Source organism: Macaca fascicularis, chromosome 2 (genome assembly GCF_037993035.2).
Source record: "Macaca fascicularis isolate 582-1 chromosome 2, T2T-MFA8v1.1".
NCBI classification, from domain to species: Eukaryota; Metazoa; Chordata; class Mammalia; order Primates; family Cercopithecidae; genus Macaca; species Macaca fascicularis.
Window position 1 is genome coordinate 98542235 of NC_088376.1, and position 14207 is coordinate 98556441.

Below are 14207 nucleotides of genomic sequence, written 5' to 3' on the forward strand. Positions count from 1 at the left end.
AAAAGGCCGGGCGCGGTGGCTCAAGCCTGTAATCCCAGCACTTTGGGAGGCCGAGACGGGCGGATCACGAGGTCAGGAGATCGAGACCATCCTGGCTAACACGGTGAAACCCCATCTCTACTAAAAAATACAAAAAAACTAGCCGGGCGAAGTGGCGGGCGCCTGTGGTCCCAGCTACTCGGGAGGCTGAGGCAGGAGAATGGCGTAAATCCGGGAGGCGGAGCTTGCAGTGAGCTGAGATCCGGCCACTGCACTCCAGCCTGGGCGACAGAGCCAGACTCAGTCTCAAAAAAAAAAAAAAAAAAAAAAAAAAATGATGACAGTAAAACACGTTTCAATAGTCTATCCAATAAGCAGAGAAGGAGACCACACTTTTCATTGCCTGCATTATCAATCCCAGGAATTGTGCCCTGGGCCTCGGGGGCCCAATCTGCTGCTGAGCAAGTGGTTAAAGTGTGTCCCTTTCGTGCGTGGCCATTGCCCTTGTAGGGGCATTTTGAAGACATGGAAGAAGACCTTCACTGCTAGAGATCTGGCAGACCAGAGTTACAGCACTTGGTGTGACCTGCTGCCTTTCCCTACCAGCACTGAGGTAACCAGATCATCTCTGTTTGCCTGGTACTTTTTCTGTTTTAGCACCGAAAGTCCCATATCCCAGAAACTTCTCAGTCCCAGGCAAACCTGGACAGTTGATCCTTCTAAGCCCCAGCGTGAAAGGTGCTGCTTGCACAGAAGCCCCTGCAGCTCACGTTATTCAGAACTGTTATGAGCAAGTGCAGAGTGATGGCTGAAGGCACAGGAGGGGCTAGAGCCAGGCTGAGTTCTGAGACTGTCCGATGTCACAGACTGGCACACACTGAAAACAACATTCTACATTGCACATTGATGCAGGGGAAGGGGAGAAAATAATTTTCTTTGGTACAAGTTGTATATGCACCCTCTTGCTTTATATTAAAGATAAATTATTGCATGTACTATGTGATAAAAACATAAGCATAATTAGAATTTGCTTTCATTTCAGTTTTCCATTTATTTTAATGAATAATGTTAAACACTTATACATACTAAGAAGATAGGCTACTTAACATGGTTATAGGCTTAGAGGCCTCTGGGGGAAAAATACATATATTACATATTTATAAATAAATATATATTATATATAAAATATAAATATATAATATAAAATTTATAATATAATACATAATATAAAATTTTTATATTATATATAAAATATATATATTATATATATATTTTTTGACAGGATCTCACTCTGTCACCCGGGCTGGACTGCTGTGGCACAGTCATGGTTCACTGCAGCCTTGACCTCTCGAGCTCAAGCCATCCACCCATCTCAGCGTCTCAAGCAGCTGGGACCACAGGTGCATGCCACCACGCCTGACTAATTTTCGTATTTTTGTAGAGATGAGGTCGAAAATATCTTTAAAATTGTCTTTTTCTAATCGTATGTTGGCAAAATTCTCCCACTTTTGTTTGCTGTATTCCTTTAAAAATTTATTATTTTTAAAATGCTGCTTATTAATTTTTTTATCTAGAGATGGGGATCTCACTATGTTGCCCAGGCTGGTATTGAACTCCTGGGCTGAGGCGATCCTCCCACCTTGGCCTCCCAAAGGGCTGGGATTACAGGCGTGAGCCACTGCGCCCGTCTGCAAAGAACATTTTTAAAAATGTTCCTCTGTTTCCATGAGAGGGCACTGCTTGCTGTGTAAAAGGATGGAGCCCATGCATTCTATCAACTACGGTGAGTCATACAGGGAAACCGATTGGTTGCTGTCCAGCTTCCAGGTTATTCTAGTGTCATATTAACTCCCCTTTCCGGGTGGTGCCCAGGCCTATTCATGCCCACCCCTCCCCATGTGACTTAGGGAGGGGCTCTCTGTACACTTGGCAGCCAGAGGAAAGCCCACGGTCTCTGGTGTAGAGATGAAGTGGGCACAGTTACAAAGGAGAGAGGGAGAGCTCACTCATGAAAGTTTTAATTTGGTATAAAGAAACAATCAGAAGCAATTGTAGTTTTCTTCAATGGGAAAAATAAGATTAAAACAATATACTTCATTGCTTAATTAAACATTTATTAAACAGCCGCTATGTGCATGAACTTTAGGAGGCACTGGGAAACCAAGGATGCCAGAGCCCAACTCCTGCACGGAGGAGTACAGCCAGTGCAGGGTGGGGTGCAGGCCATGCTCCAGCCTGTCCTCCGCAGCTGATCCCTGAGCTCAGACTCCTCCCAACACACACCATAAGAAGGTGCCTTCCAATCTAGTAGGCATCCTGATCTAGGGTTTGCTGAAGATTAGTCTGGCTTTCTTTTCTTTTCTTTCTTTCTTTCCTTTCTTTCCTTCCTTTCTTTCTTCTTTCTTTCCTTCTTTCTTTCTTTCTTTCTTTCTGGCTTTTCTCTTTCTTTCTTTCTTTCTGGCTTTCTTTTCTCTTTCTTTCTTTCTTTCTTTCTGGCTTTCTTTTCTCTTTCTTTCTTTCTTTCTTTCTTTCTTTCTTTCTTCTTTCTTTCTTTCTTCCTCCCTCCCTCCCTTCCTTCCTTCCTCCCTTCCTTCCTTCCCTCCTTTCTCTCTCTCTCTTTCTCTTTCTCTTTCTCTCTTTCTTTCTTTCTCTTTTTTCCTTCCTTCCTCCCTCCCTCCCTCCCTTCCTTCCCTCCTTTCTCTCTCTTTCTCTCTGTTCTCTCTCTTTCTATCTTTCTCTTTTTCATTCTTTCCCTCTCTCTTTCTTCTTTCTTTTTTGAAATAGAGTTTCACTCTTGTTCTCCAGGCTAAAGTGCAGTGGCACAATCTCAGCCCACTGCAACCTCTGCCTCCCAGGTTCAAACGATTCTCCTGCCTCAGCCTCCCAAGTAGCTGGGATTACAGGTGCCCACCACCACACCTGGCTAATTGTATTTTTAGTAGAGACAGGGTTTCACCATGTTGGCCAGGCCAGTCTCAAACTCCTGACCTCAAGTAATCTGCCCACCTCAGCCTCCCAACTTGCTGAGATTACAAGTGTGAGCCACTGTGCCCTGGCCTGGTTTACTTTTCTTTTTTTTCTTTTTTCTTTTTTTTTTTTGAGAAAGAGTTTCCCCTAGTCACCCAAGCTGGAGTGCAATGGCTCGATCTCGGCTCACTGCAACCTCCACCTCCTGTAATCCCAGCTACTTAGGAGGCTGAGGCATGAGAATCACTCGACCACTGGGATTCCAGGCACACGGCCCCACGCCCGGCTAATTTTTGTATTTTCAGTTGACATGGGGATTTCACCATGTTGGCCAGGCTCGTCTCAAACTCCTGACCTCAAGTCATCTGCCCACCTTGGCCTCCCAAAGTGCTGGGATTACAGGCGTGAGCCACAGTGCCTGCCCTAGTTCTGGTTTTCTCCACTCCTGCAGCATATGGCTTTCATCACCTTCTCCCACCTCCCCTTCCTCCTCCTTCACACACATTCTTCTTTGAAAATGTCATCACCACCTCCTCTATGTATGGCACGGAACCAAATCCTGGCCACTGCTGTTCACAGCAAGAGAAGCAGGCCATAGTAGAGGAGCTGTGCCAAGCAGGCCCTGTGCTGTCAGGACAGCAGTAAGTTGTAGCTGCTCCAGACCTGACACGTGTGCTCTGAAAGGTGACTTCTTTTCTGGTTGATGAATGCATCTGAATGGAAAGTGTTCGAATGATAGGAACTTTAAATCACACTTATTTTAATATTTAATAAAATGCCTTGGCTAAGGAAAAAACTAAGCAATTGGGGCAACTGCAAAAAATCAAAGTCTGACAACCTCATGGTTATAGCCCTGTTTCCAGAGTAGTAGGCTCCCTGGCTCTGCCCTTGTGCACCCCAAAACAGCCCGGCCTGTAAGTGGAAAAGTACATGCGGCATGAGTATGTATATGTGTGTGTTAGAGACACCATCAGAGAGTGGCTGGGCAGAGACAGAACTTAGGCTCGTAGCTGCTGGTGTGTTAGAATTTCTACTCAGGGTTGGAGCTCAGGTAACCTGGCCGGGGGTGAGGTGGAAGTGGGGAGGCAGCTGACACCTCACAAAGTGGCACTCACATAGCATTTTATGTTCAACTGAGAAAACACCAGTCATTCATAGCAAAGAAAGGGAAGTGCTGATGGAAATTAGGGTGCCCCAGACCCCACCCCTATCCACTCCAGGTCACCCTGTATGCTCTGATTCCCTGCTCGGGTTCTCTGGTCAATAATTTTTCCCTGGACACATGAATAACACAAGGACTTTGAACTTACACTTCATTACATCAGAAAGTCACTGAACCTTGACCTGTTAGTTTTGGATTTTCTACAAAGAGATAATGCTGCCGCCCCACTTTACAATCTCCTCTTTACATGTAGTCACTGTTGGTTTAAACTGTCCTTGGTAACCATTTCCTATCCCTTCTTAAATGTGATGTTCCCAAATTTCTTTTGGTTAAATGTTGTATTCTCTGTTCACTTCTCAGAATATGCTGTGTATTAGTATACAGTGAGTGGACATTGTTTTTTAGCAGTGATCAAATGACATAGGGACTGTGAGAGGACCACTCCCTTCTTCAGGGCACGACTGCCTGCCCTGGGCACTGCTGCCTTCTCCTAGACACTGCTGCCTGTTGCTGGGCACTGCTTCCTCAACCTGGGCACTGCCTGGCTACTGGACCCCGCCCAGCTACTGGACCCTGCCCTCTCCTGCTGAGGCCACAGAGCACCCAGGGGCATCCAGAGCTCTGTGCAGACTGTAGAAGAAGGCCTCTTTTTTCTGCTGTGTTACAAGCTGTCAACAGGCATCAAAACAGAGATGTCTGAACTTCCTGGGGTCCTCTAGGGACAGTCTCTTCAGTTCTTACTTGTAACAGAACTTGGATAGGAGTTCAAAGTAGGGCTGAGCCACAAGCCAAATCTAAGCGACACTCTTTCTGTTCCCATTGACCATGGAGGCTCTGTTACCAGGCCAGGTCTGTTGGTCTGGACTCGTCAGCCCTACCACAGGTGTTCTGTCCCACTAGTCCCCAGAGAGCAGCAGCACAGCTTGGAGGAGGCTGAGGCTCTGGGACTACACAAAACATACTACCTATCTATGCAACTCTGTCCTGTTTAATTCAGGAGCAGGAGCTCAAACTTTTAGAAGCCATGGGACACATACTGGAAAAGAAAAACCAAAGCTCGGCCGGGCCTGGTGGCTCCTGCCTGTAATCCCAACATATTGGGAGGCTAAGGCAAACAGATCGCCTGAGGTCAGGAGTTCAATGCCAGCATGGCCAACACGGTGAAACCCCATCTCTACTAAAAATACAAAAAATTAGCCAGGGGTGCTGGTGGGCACCTGTAATTCCAGCTACCCAGGAGGCTGAGGCAGGAGAATTGCTTGAACCCAGGAGGCAGAGGCTGCAGTGAGCTGAGATTATGCCACTGCACTACAACCTTCCACTCCAACAAGAGCAAAGCTCTGCCTCAAAAAAAAAAAAAAAGAAAGAAAGAAAGAAAAATTAAAGCTTGTTGAGCAAGTGGCGAAGCTCAATATTTATGCAGATCTAAGGAATACAACAAAATGTACATTGGCATGTCATTCACAATATGCTGAGTTCACACAAATAATGACAGTCATATCATGTTCATAGACATACAATTTGAAATGCAAATTTTAGGATTGTCAGTTGAGGGTAGAAATTGTGAGATTTTTAAAAGAAAAATGCCTTTTTCTTTTTATGTTGTCTCTCATCTGTGTCACTATGGTATGACTCTAGGTGATTTTATAAGTGCCAACACTTGCACTGTTTTCTGAACCACTCCAGGCTTCTGTCTGGGGAAACCCACCCTGAGGGAGTGAAGCAGGAGTTGTCACACTGTGGGGCACAGGACACAGGACAGGATTTGGATCCTGGTCAGAATTCTGCCTCTACCACTTGCCAGCTATGCAAATCCCTACAGAGAAGTTGTGATATAAAAGACCAAGAGAGCAAGTTGGATGATGAGAATTGTATATTTTTTTCTTTTCTCTTCCTTCCTTTCTCTTTCCTGCCTTCTTTCTCTCCTTCCCTTACTCCTTTCTCCTTCCTTCCTTCCTTTTTTTCTTTCCTTCCCTCCCTCCCTCTCTCTCTGTTTTCTTTCTTTCTTTCTCTTTCTTTCTTTCTTTCTTTCTTTCTTTCTTTCTTTCTTTCTTTCTTTCTTTTTCTCTTTCTTTCCCTCCCTCTCTCCCTCCCTCCCTTCCTCCCTTCCTCTCTTTCTCTCTCTCCTCTTTTCTTCTCTTCCCTTCCCTTTTCTTTTCTTTCCTCCCTCTCTCCCTCCTTCCCTCCCTCCCTCCCTCCCTCCCTCCCTCCCTCCCTTCCTTCCTTCCTTCCTTCCTTCCTTCCTTCCTTCCTTCCTCTCTTTCTTTCTCTCGCTCTTTCTCTCTCCTCTTTTCTTCTCTTCCCTTCCCTTTTCTTTTCTTTCCATGATGTTTTGCTACATTGCACAGGCTGGACTCAAACTCCTGGGCTCCTAGTAGTCTTATCAGCTACTAGATACTCCTAGAAGCTGGTGATACTTCAGGCACATGCCATGACACCCAGTTTGATGGGGATTCTTAATTGATTTTTCCCTTGGTCTGTATTTAATCTATTATTTAACCTATTTTAAGTATTTTTCTTTATTTAAATAACAATTTTTTCTCCTTTTTTTGAGTCAGGGTCTCACTCTGTCACCCAGGCTGGAGTGCAGTGGTACTATTATAGCTCACTGCAGCCTCAACCTCCTGTGCTGAAGCAATCCTTCCACCTTAGCCTCCAGTGTTGCTGGGACTGCAGGTGCACGCCACCACAACAGTTGTTTTTTGTTTGTTTGTTTGTTTGTTTCTAGAGACGGCATCTCACCATATTGGCAGGCTGTTCTCAAACTCCTAGGCTTAAGTGATCCTCCCAACTCGGCTTCCCAAAGTGCTGGGATTATAGGCGTGAGCCACCACGCCCAGCCTCAATAACCGTATTCTTCCTTCCTTCCTTTCTTCCTTTCTTCCTTTCTTCCTTTCTTCCTTTCTTCCTTCCTTCCTTCCTTCCTTTCTTCCTTTCTTCCTTTCTTTCTCCCTTTCTCCCTTTCTTCTCTTTCTTTTTTTTTTTTTTTTGATGGAGTCTCACTTTTTGCCCAGGCTGGAGTGCAGTGGCGTGATCTCGGCTCACCGCAACCTACGCCTACCAGGTTCAAGTGATTCTCCTGCCTCAGCCTCCCGAGTAGCTGGGATTACAGGCGCCCACCACCACTCCCAGCTAATTTTTGTTTTCAGTAGAGACTGGGTTCCACCAAGTTGTCCAGGCTGGTCTCAAACTCCCGACCTCAGGTGATCCACCCGCCTTGGCCTCCCAAAGTGCTGGATTATAGGCGTGAGCCACCGCGCCTGGCAGTAACCGTATTTTCAATTAAAAATTGCTGATTCTTTAAAAAATCTGCTTTTCTCCACCCGTGCTTTGAGGTTTCGGTGAATAACATGGCTGGATTTAATTTATTAGTTGGGCAGGCACCTAGCAGAGTGGTACTTGCAGGAAAGGACTTAAAAGGCCTTGAAAAAGGCTCCCTGTAGAAAGGCCAGCTGAGCATGGCATTCCTGTGGAAGGGCTCAGATGTGAGCAGCTCAAGAGCAGACTCCAGGTTCACAAGGATTCCTACCATTCCCTAAGCAAAGTCCATACTCCTACACCTCGACTTTGCCAACATATTCCTTCCAACCAATAGCCGTGCTCCCATTTCTATCTATCCAAATCCTGCCCATCCTTCAGGGTCAAATTAAAAGTGTCCCCTGTCCACGACACCTTCTTTCCTGTCCCCCTCTCCACCCTCAGCTGATCCACTCCCCCCACCCCCACTGTCCTGCAAATGCCACTTGGTTCCTCTAATGTACTAGTTATGATTAATGACTGGCTATATGCAAGCCCTATGCAAGATGAAAACCCAAGGCCCTTGCTAAAAAGTCAGGCTGGTCAACAATGATGAACGCCAGTCTCTATTAAAAATACAAAAATTAGCCGAGCAGGGTGGCACCTGCCTATAGACCCAGCTACTCAGGAGGCCGAGGCAGGAGAATCATTTGAACCTGGGAGGCAGAGGTTGCAGCGAGCCGAGATCACGCCACTGCACTCCAGCCTGTGTAACAGACCAAGACTCTGTCTTGAAAAAAAAAAAAAAGAATTTCAAGGCAGCCACAGCAGAGCATTCCACAAGCACAGGGTCCTTTTAAGTGCAGGACCCTGCACAGGACACCCACCTGGGAAGCCAGCCCTGGGGATTATACCTGCAGACTCCAATGGGAAGCTGAAAGTCCACTGGGCAAACACAATCTTTTAAATGCCTATTGGAATCGCCTCCCAGGGAAGCTTCCGAGCTGCTCCCTCTCCTTCCTTAGCCCTGTTTCAGTGTCCCAGCCTCTGTGCCTGCTTCTTCACCTTGCAGGAAACTTAGCTGTGTACTCAGCATCCCGAGCCCCCACCAGCCACTCTGACCTATGCCTACTGCCTTCTTTTCTTTGAGTCCTGCCTCATTGGGTTCCCCGAGTTGGCCACTGTTCCTTGTAGCACAGGAACAGTGGTCTTTGTAGCACAAAGAATGGGGAAAGATTGATCGGTTATTTTCCTGCAATACCACTATCCGCCTTTTTTCCTGGTTCCTCTTGTTACAGGAAGTTGCCGACATATAACCCTCTCTTTGTCAGCATGTTGATGCAAAAAGATGTGGCCCTAGCTCTGTTTACCTGTTATATTTCTACCGTCTGGGTAAGTGGTAATATAGCCGCTTACCTGATGCCAGGAATGCTAAGCATACCATATTATTTAATGCTCTCATTAGTCCTGTGAAGTATGCATTGCTGCTATTCCTTTTACAGAAGGATAAAATGAGATGCAGTGAGTTAAGTAACTTGCACGAGGTGATAAAGCTAAGGAGCCCTTACTCTTAGCCATTAGGATGTATTGCCTCTAGAGATAGGCCACTTGAAGGCAAAGACCGTATCTTGGTCTTTAGTGTTCCCTATGTTGCCTCTTTGTGCCCTCAGTCCTAGTGTATTATTAGAGCTATTAAGAACTCTCATTTAGCGGCCAGGTGCAGTGGCTCATGCCTGTAATCCCAGCACTTTGGGAGGCTGAAGCCAGTGGATCACCTGAGGTCAGGAGTTCTAGAGCAGCCTGACTAACATGGTGAAACCCCATCTCTACTACAAATACAGAAATTAGCTGGGTGTGGTGGGCACCTGTAATCCCAGGTTCTTGGGAGCCTGAGGCAGGAGAATCACTTGAACCCAGAAGGTGGCAGTTACAGCGAGCCGAGACCGCGCCACTGCACTCCAGCCTGAGCGACAGAGTGAAACTCCATCTCAAACAAAAAAAGGACTCCCATTTATTAATAGCTTACCATGTGCCAGGCCCTGCGCTGAGCATTTTGCAAGTTATCTCACTAAATTTTCAGCTCATCTCTATTAGCCAGGTTTTACTGTCCATATTTAACAGATGAAGAAACAAAGGCATAGCCAGATTTAATCTCTAGTTAGGTCACATAGCAAGTAAATAGTGGTACCAGGGTTTGGACTTGGATCTATCCTGATTCTCGATGTAAGCTCCCTGATCAGGTTGCTCCTACACCCCAGCCTCCCACCCATCCAGCCTCTCTTCATCTTACCCTTACCTTCCTGCAAGTATCCATCCTCCCACGCCTCAGTCTCCATTAGAACCTGAATTCTGGCCAGGCGCGGTGGCTCATGCCTGTAATCCCAGCACTTTGGGAGGTCAAGGCAGGAAGATCACCTGAGGTTAGGAGTTCGAGACCAGCCTGGCCAACACGGTGAAACCCATCTCTACTAAAAATACCAAAAATTAGCCGAATGTAGTGGCGGGCGCCTGTACTGTAATCCCAGCTACTCTGGAGGCTGAGACAGGAGAATCGCTTGAACCCGGTGGTGAGATCATGCCACTGCACTCCAGCCTGGGCAACAAAAGCGAAACTTTGTCTAAAAAAAAAAAAAAAAAAAGAATCTAAATTCTGGAGGCTCAATCTCTTGCTTAACCCACCAAATGATCTCACTGCCTGTTGCATAATCCCAGCACAGGAAGAAAATTGCCCACATTAGCTGCCCTGGCCCTGTGATCTGCACCCTCTCAATTTCAAGGTGTCTCCTTCTTCTATTCTAACAAGAACATGAGAGGCTAAGATTGCCCATATCCTCAAGTGTATTCAAGAGATCAGACAACAAAGAGTGAAGAAATGCTAGAGCCAAGAGCCATGCCAGTTCCAAGCAGAGTAGGAGACTTAGTCCCCTCTTATGGGTCTTCCATTAGCCTCATACATTTTTCCCTCTCAACATTCAAGAAGTCTCATCAAGGTAATCTATGGAGAAGAAGGACCTGTTTGTTGGTTTCATTGTTAATCCTTCTGAGGGTCCAGATAAGCCTTTGAAAACCAAGAGAACCCCTCTGTCCTGCCAGTAGCAGCTGGCTAATCTTCATCCTGTAATTGTTGAATTGTCCACATGTACACACATGTGCAGGCATCAGATCACACCCACTCAGATAGCTAAGAATTAATTTCACTCCTAATCACAGGATGATTCACCCTATTAATCATTGGTACTAGTCTTGCCTGGTCAATAGGATGATGAAGTAGTATCAAAACTAATTCACCTGAGAAGTATCTAAAGGAATAGGGATATTGGAGGCCAGGGAAGGAAAACAAGATACAGCACAGATGTCTCTAAACACCTGAAGCATAATATAGAGACCAGGGACTTAGTCAGTATAGTGTTTTAGTTCATGTAGCTCCTGAGGGCAGAATCTGGGTTTGTTGGTGAGGTTACAAGGCAGGCAGGGAGATCTCTTAGTAATCAGTGCGAAGCAATAATGCAATGGGCTGCAGGAGTGGGAGAGAGGCCCTCCTATCTCCACATCCTCAAGCAGACACCAAACACTGGAGGGAAGCTCTGCATTGAGTGATGGGCTGGTCCAGAGCAACCCCGTCAGTGATCAGGTTTGGGACCCAATTGTGCTGGGCAGGAGGCAGGTGCTGGAAATCAAGAGTAAATAAGACATGGACAGTGCTGTCGTCTGGAGACCCTTCCACCTCAGGGACTGTGCTCCTCAGGCTGAGGGCAAGAACCACAGCTTACACTTCCTTCATGTGTTCACAATAGTTGCATAGCATCAGACCCAATGGTGAGCACCTGGAAGACAAGAATTATTCCTTCCATTTGTGTTTCCTTAGCACCTAGCACAATGTCCAAGAAACAGTTTTGAAGATAATGAATGTGTCCAGGGAATACCTGATATGTGTCAATAAATGGATCCATAGAATCTTCAATATTGACTAATTGTTGAAAGGACTCATTGCAATCCCAATAATCTGCATGATGGATAAATAAGTGCCTACATGTAATAAGGTGCAATGAGTTACTTGACTCCAGTGGCCTCTGTGTAACCTTCACTGGTAAGGCCGTGGCTCTTCTGAAAATCTCCGTGACCAAGGACATCAACAAGCACAGCACGGGGCTCACTGGAAGAAGAGGATTTCACTTGCCATCTTCCTTCTTGTCTGAAGAGTGCCACTCACTTGCCTTGCTTTGAAGACATCAAAGTTTGGTGACAGAAACCAGCAGGAAAGATGGATGTGACTATCTGCATTGACTAGTGTTTTCTCTGAAAAACATTTGACTAGAAACAGTGTAATCATTTACCCTTTATTTACCTTCTAAACCTGAAATAGAGATAACTTTAATACCGGCTGAGTCATCACTAAAGTCAACAAGTCAAAGTGTTTTTTGGAAAAACTGAGATCCAGATATTTTCTACAACTGAAATTATGGGCACAAACTGACTTTTAAATTATTTAATTGTTGACCAAACTCAATACATTTTTCTATTCCTTTCTCTTTTTTGTGTTTTATATTTTTATTTTCATATCAACAAGAATGAGTTTGAATCAGTTTTCCTTTCTAATATAGCAACATGCAGCCATTTTAAAAAATTATACTTAAGTTCTAGATTACATGTGCACAACGTGCAGGTTTGTTACATATGTATACATGTGCCATGTTGGTGTGCTGCACCCATCAACTCATCATCTACATTAGGTATTTCTCCTAATGCTATCCCTCCCCCTGCCCCCACCCCATGACAGGCCCTGGTGTGTGATGTTCCCCACCCTGTGTCCAAGTGATCTCATTGTTCAATTCCCACCTATGAGTGAGAACATGCAGTGTTTGGTTTTCTGATAGTTTGCTCAGAATGATGGTTTCCAGCTTCATCCACGTCCCTACAAAGGACATGAACTCATCCTTTTTTAATGCAGTCATGTTTTCTATTGTTAAGAATAATGATTTGCTCAATTTAGTGTCTAGCAGGAGATTGGTGTCTAGTAGCCAACCTCCCCAGCTTTTCTTGGGCCCCATATACTTTTGGTTTGGGGTTAATACAGAAATAAAGTGATTGGGCTAAATCCAGGCCCTTCCATTTTGTTGGTGTGTGATGTGGTCAAGTTCCAGAACCTCTCAGCCCTTTTTCCCTCTGTAAAGGAGGAAGGATAAGAATAGTACAGCTCTCATGCCTTTTATGAATAAGTCAGTAACAGGAGCTATGATGATGCTGTTTTCCTGAGGAGGTGCTGTTCCAGGCCTGGAAAGCTCAAATCTCCCGATTTCTTTAACCGTGAAGTGATTCTCTTATAAGACAGAATGTTAAGTGAGTGTCAAGGCCACACTAAACAGTGTGTAGTTGGAAATCTCCTTTCTATTGTGCAAAAGAGAATGGAAGGTTCCCATTGTTTCTTATGTGATGACGAAAAGTTTACTACAAGGATTGCTGTGTTGGGGCCCATTGCACACATAGGATCACCAGCCCAAATGTTAAAAGAACTTCACTTGAAAGAGAAAAAATATTTGATGAAATGGAAACTTTTTTTTTCTTTTTTGGAGACGGGGTCTTACTCTGTCGCCCAGGCTGGAGTGCAATGGCGCGATCTCGGCTCACTGCAACCTCCACCTCCCAGGTTCAAGTGATTCTCCTGCCTCAGCCTCCCGAGTAGCTGGGATTACAGGCGCGCATCACTATGCCTGGGTAATTTTTGTATTTTTAGTAGAGACGGGGTTTCTCCCTGTTGGCCAGGCTGGTCTTGAACTCCTGACCTCAGGTGATCCATCCGCCTCTGCCTCCCAAAGTGCCGGGATTACAGGTGTGAGTCACTGCACCCTGCCAGACACATTTTTTCTATCCTGGGTTTAGATATGCCTCTTCCCCAGGGCAGGACAAAGGTGCAGCACGAGAGGGCTAGAGCACAAAATTTAAGAAGCCGCAACCCCGAGGGAGAGGCCTCCTTGAAATTTGCACCTTTACCCACTCCCTTGCCCTACTCTAGTCCAGGCTTTACTCTTCCATTTATACGTTCTCAAATGCAATGTCCTTTCTGGGGTTTGGATTTGCAGAGCTAGGTCCTGCTCATGCGGGCAGGATTGGAGGAAGGTTTGCAGAGCCCTTTTTCCACCGCAAAACATGGAGCCATTACTTATGGTCATTCTTGCCATGCTGTGGTTGGGCCCACATCTCCCAACTTTGGCACCGAGTGCAAGGGGCTCTTCCTAATTATGGGTTGATGACTTCCAGGGCACTTGGTGTTAAGTTACCTTCACAAGAAACCAGATGGGTCCTTGGACAAGGGTAACTTGCTTTCATTCACTGGTGCTTTACATTAGAGAAATAAATCCCAATCTGCCTTCACAGGAAATTATGATAATTTGTCTAATAACAGAATGATAATTTCGTATATTAACATAAAGTTCTTTGCTAATCAGACCTTGCTGGACTAAATGAGTCAAGATAAGCTCCTCCAGAGCATGTGGTTCTCATTACTCTGTGTCCAGGCATCTGATAACACAGATAGTAGGTGCTCAATGAATGTTTGTTCATTGAACATATGAATGAAGAAACATCCAGTCTCAGAATGAAATTAATACTCAGTCTATCAGGGCCTAGGCCCTTTAAGTAGCAGAAAGGGCAGAGCCATGAACCTGACCTAATGATTTAAAATTCAACCACTGCTGTTTCCTCCCTACAGAAACAAGTCCTCCTTCTGGCTTTTGCTGACAGGCACTTTTTCATCTTCTGTTTTGTGAGAGACTGGTTTCTAGCTATCACCTTAGCTCTTGCTGCCTGACTGGATATTTCACATCTTTCTAGATCTATCCTCTTTCTCCCACACCCACGTCCACTG

At 45.5% G+C, this 14207-nt stretch overlaps 1 long non-coding RNA gene across 2 annotated transcripts in view; it reads right to left on the reverse strand.

Annotated features, from left to right (window-relative positions):
• Positions 1-14207, reverse strand: part of LOC135969689 (uncharacterized) — a 50538-nt gene that overhangs the window by 6708 nt on the left and 29623 nt on the right. Inside the window, exon 1 of one of the 2 annotated variants that reach the window (XR_010585067.2) lies at positions 9642-9988. The exons of the other annotated variant lie outside the window; for it this stretch is intronic. This is a non-coding gene — a long non-coding RNA (uncharacterized lncRNA). Of the gene's footprint in view, positions 1-9641; positions 9989-14207 lie in introns of those variants that run through there. 2 annotated transcript variants of the gene reach the window in all.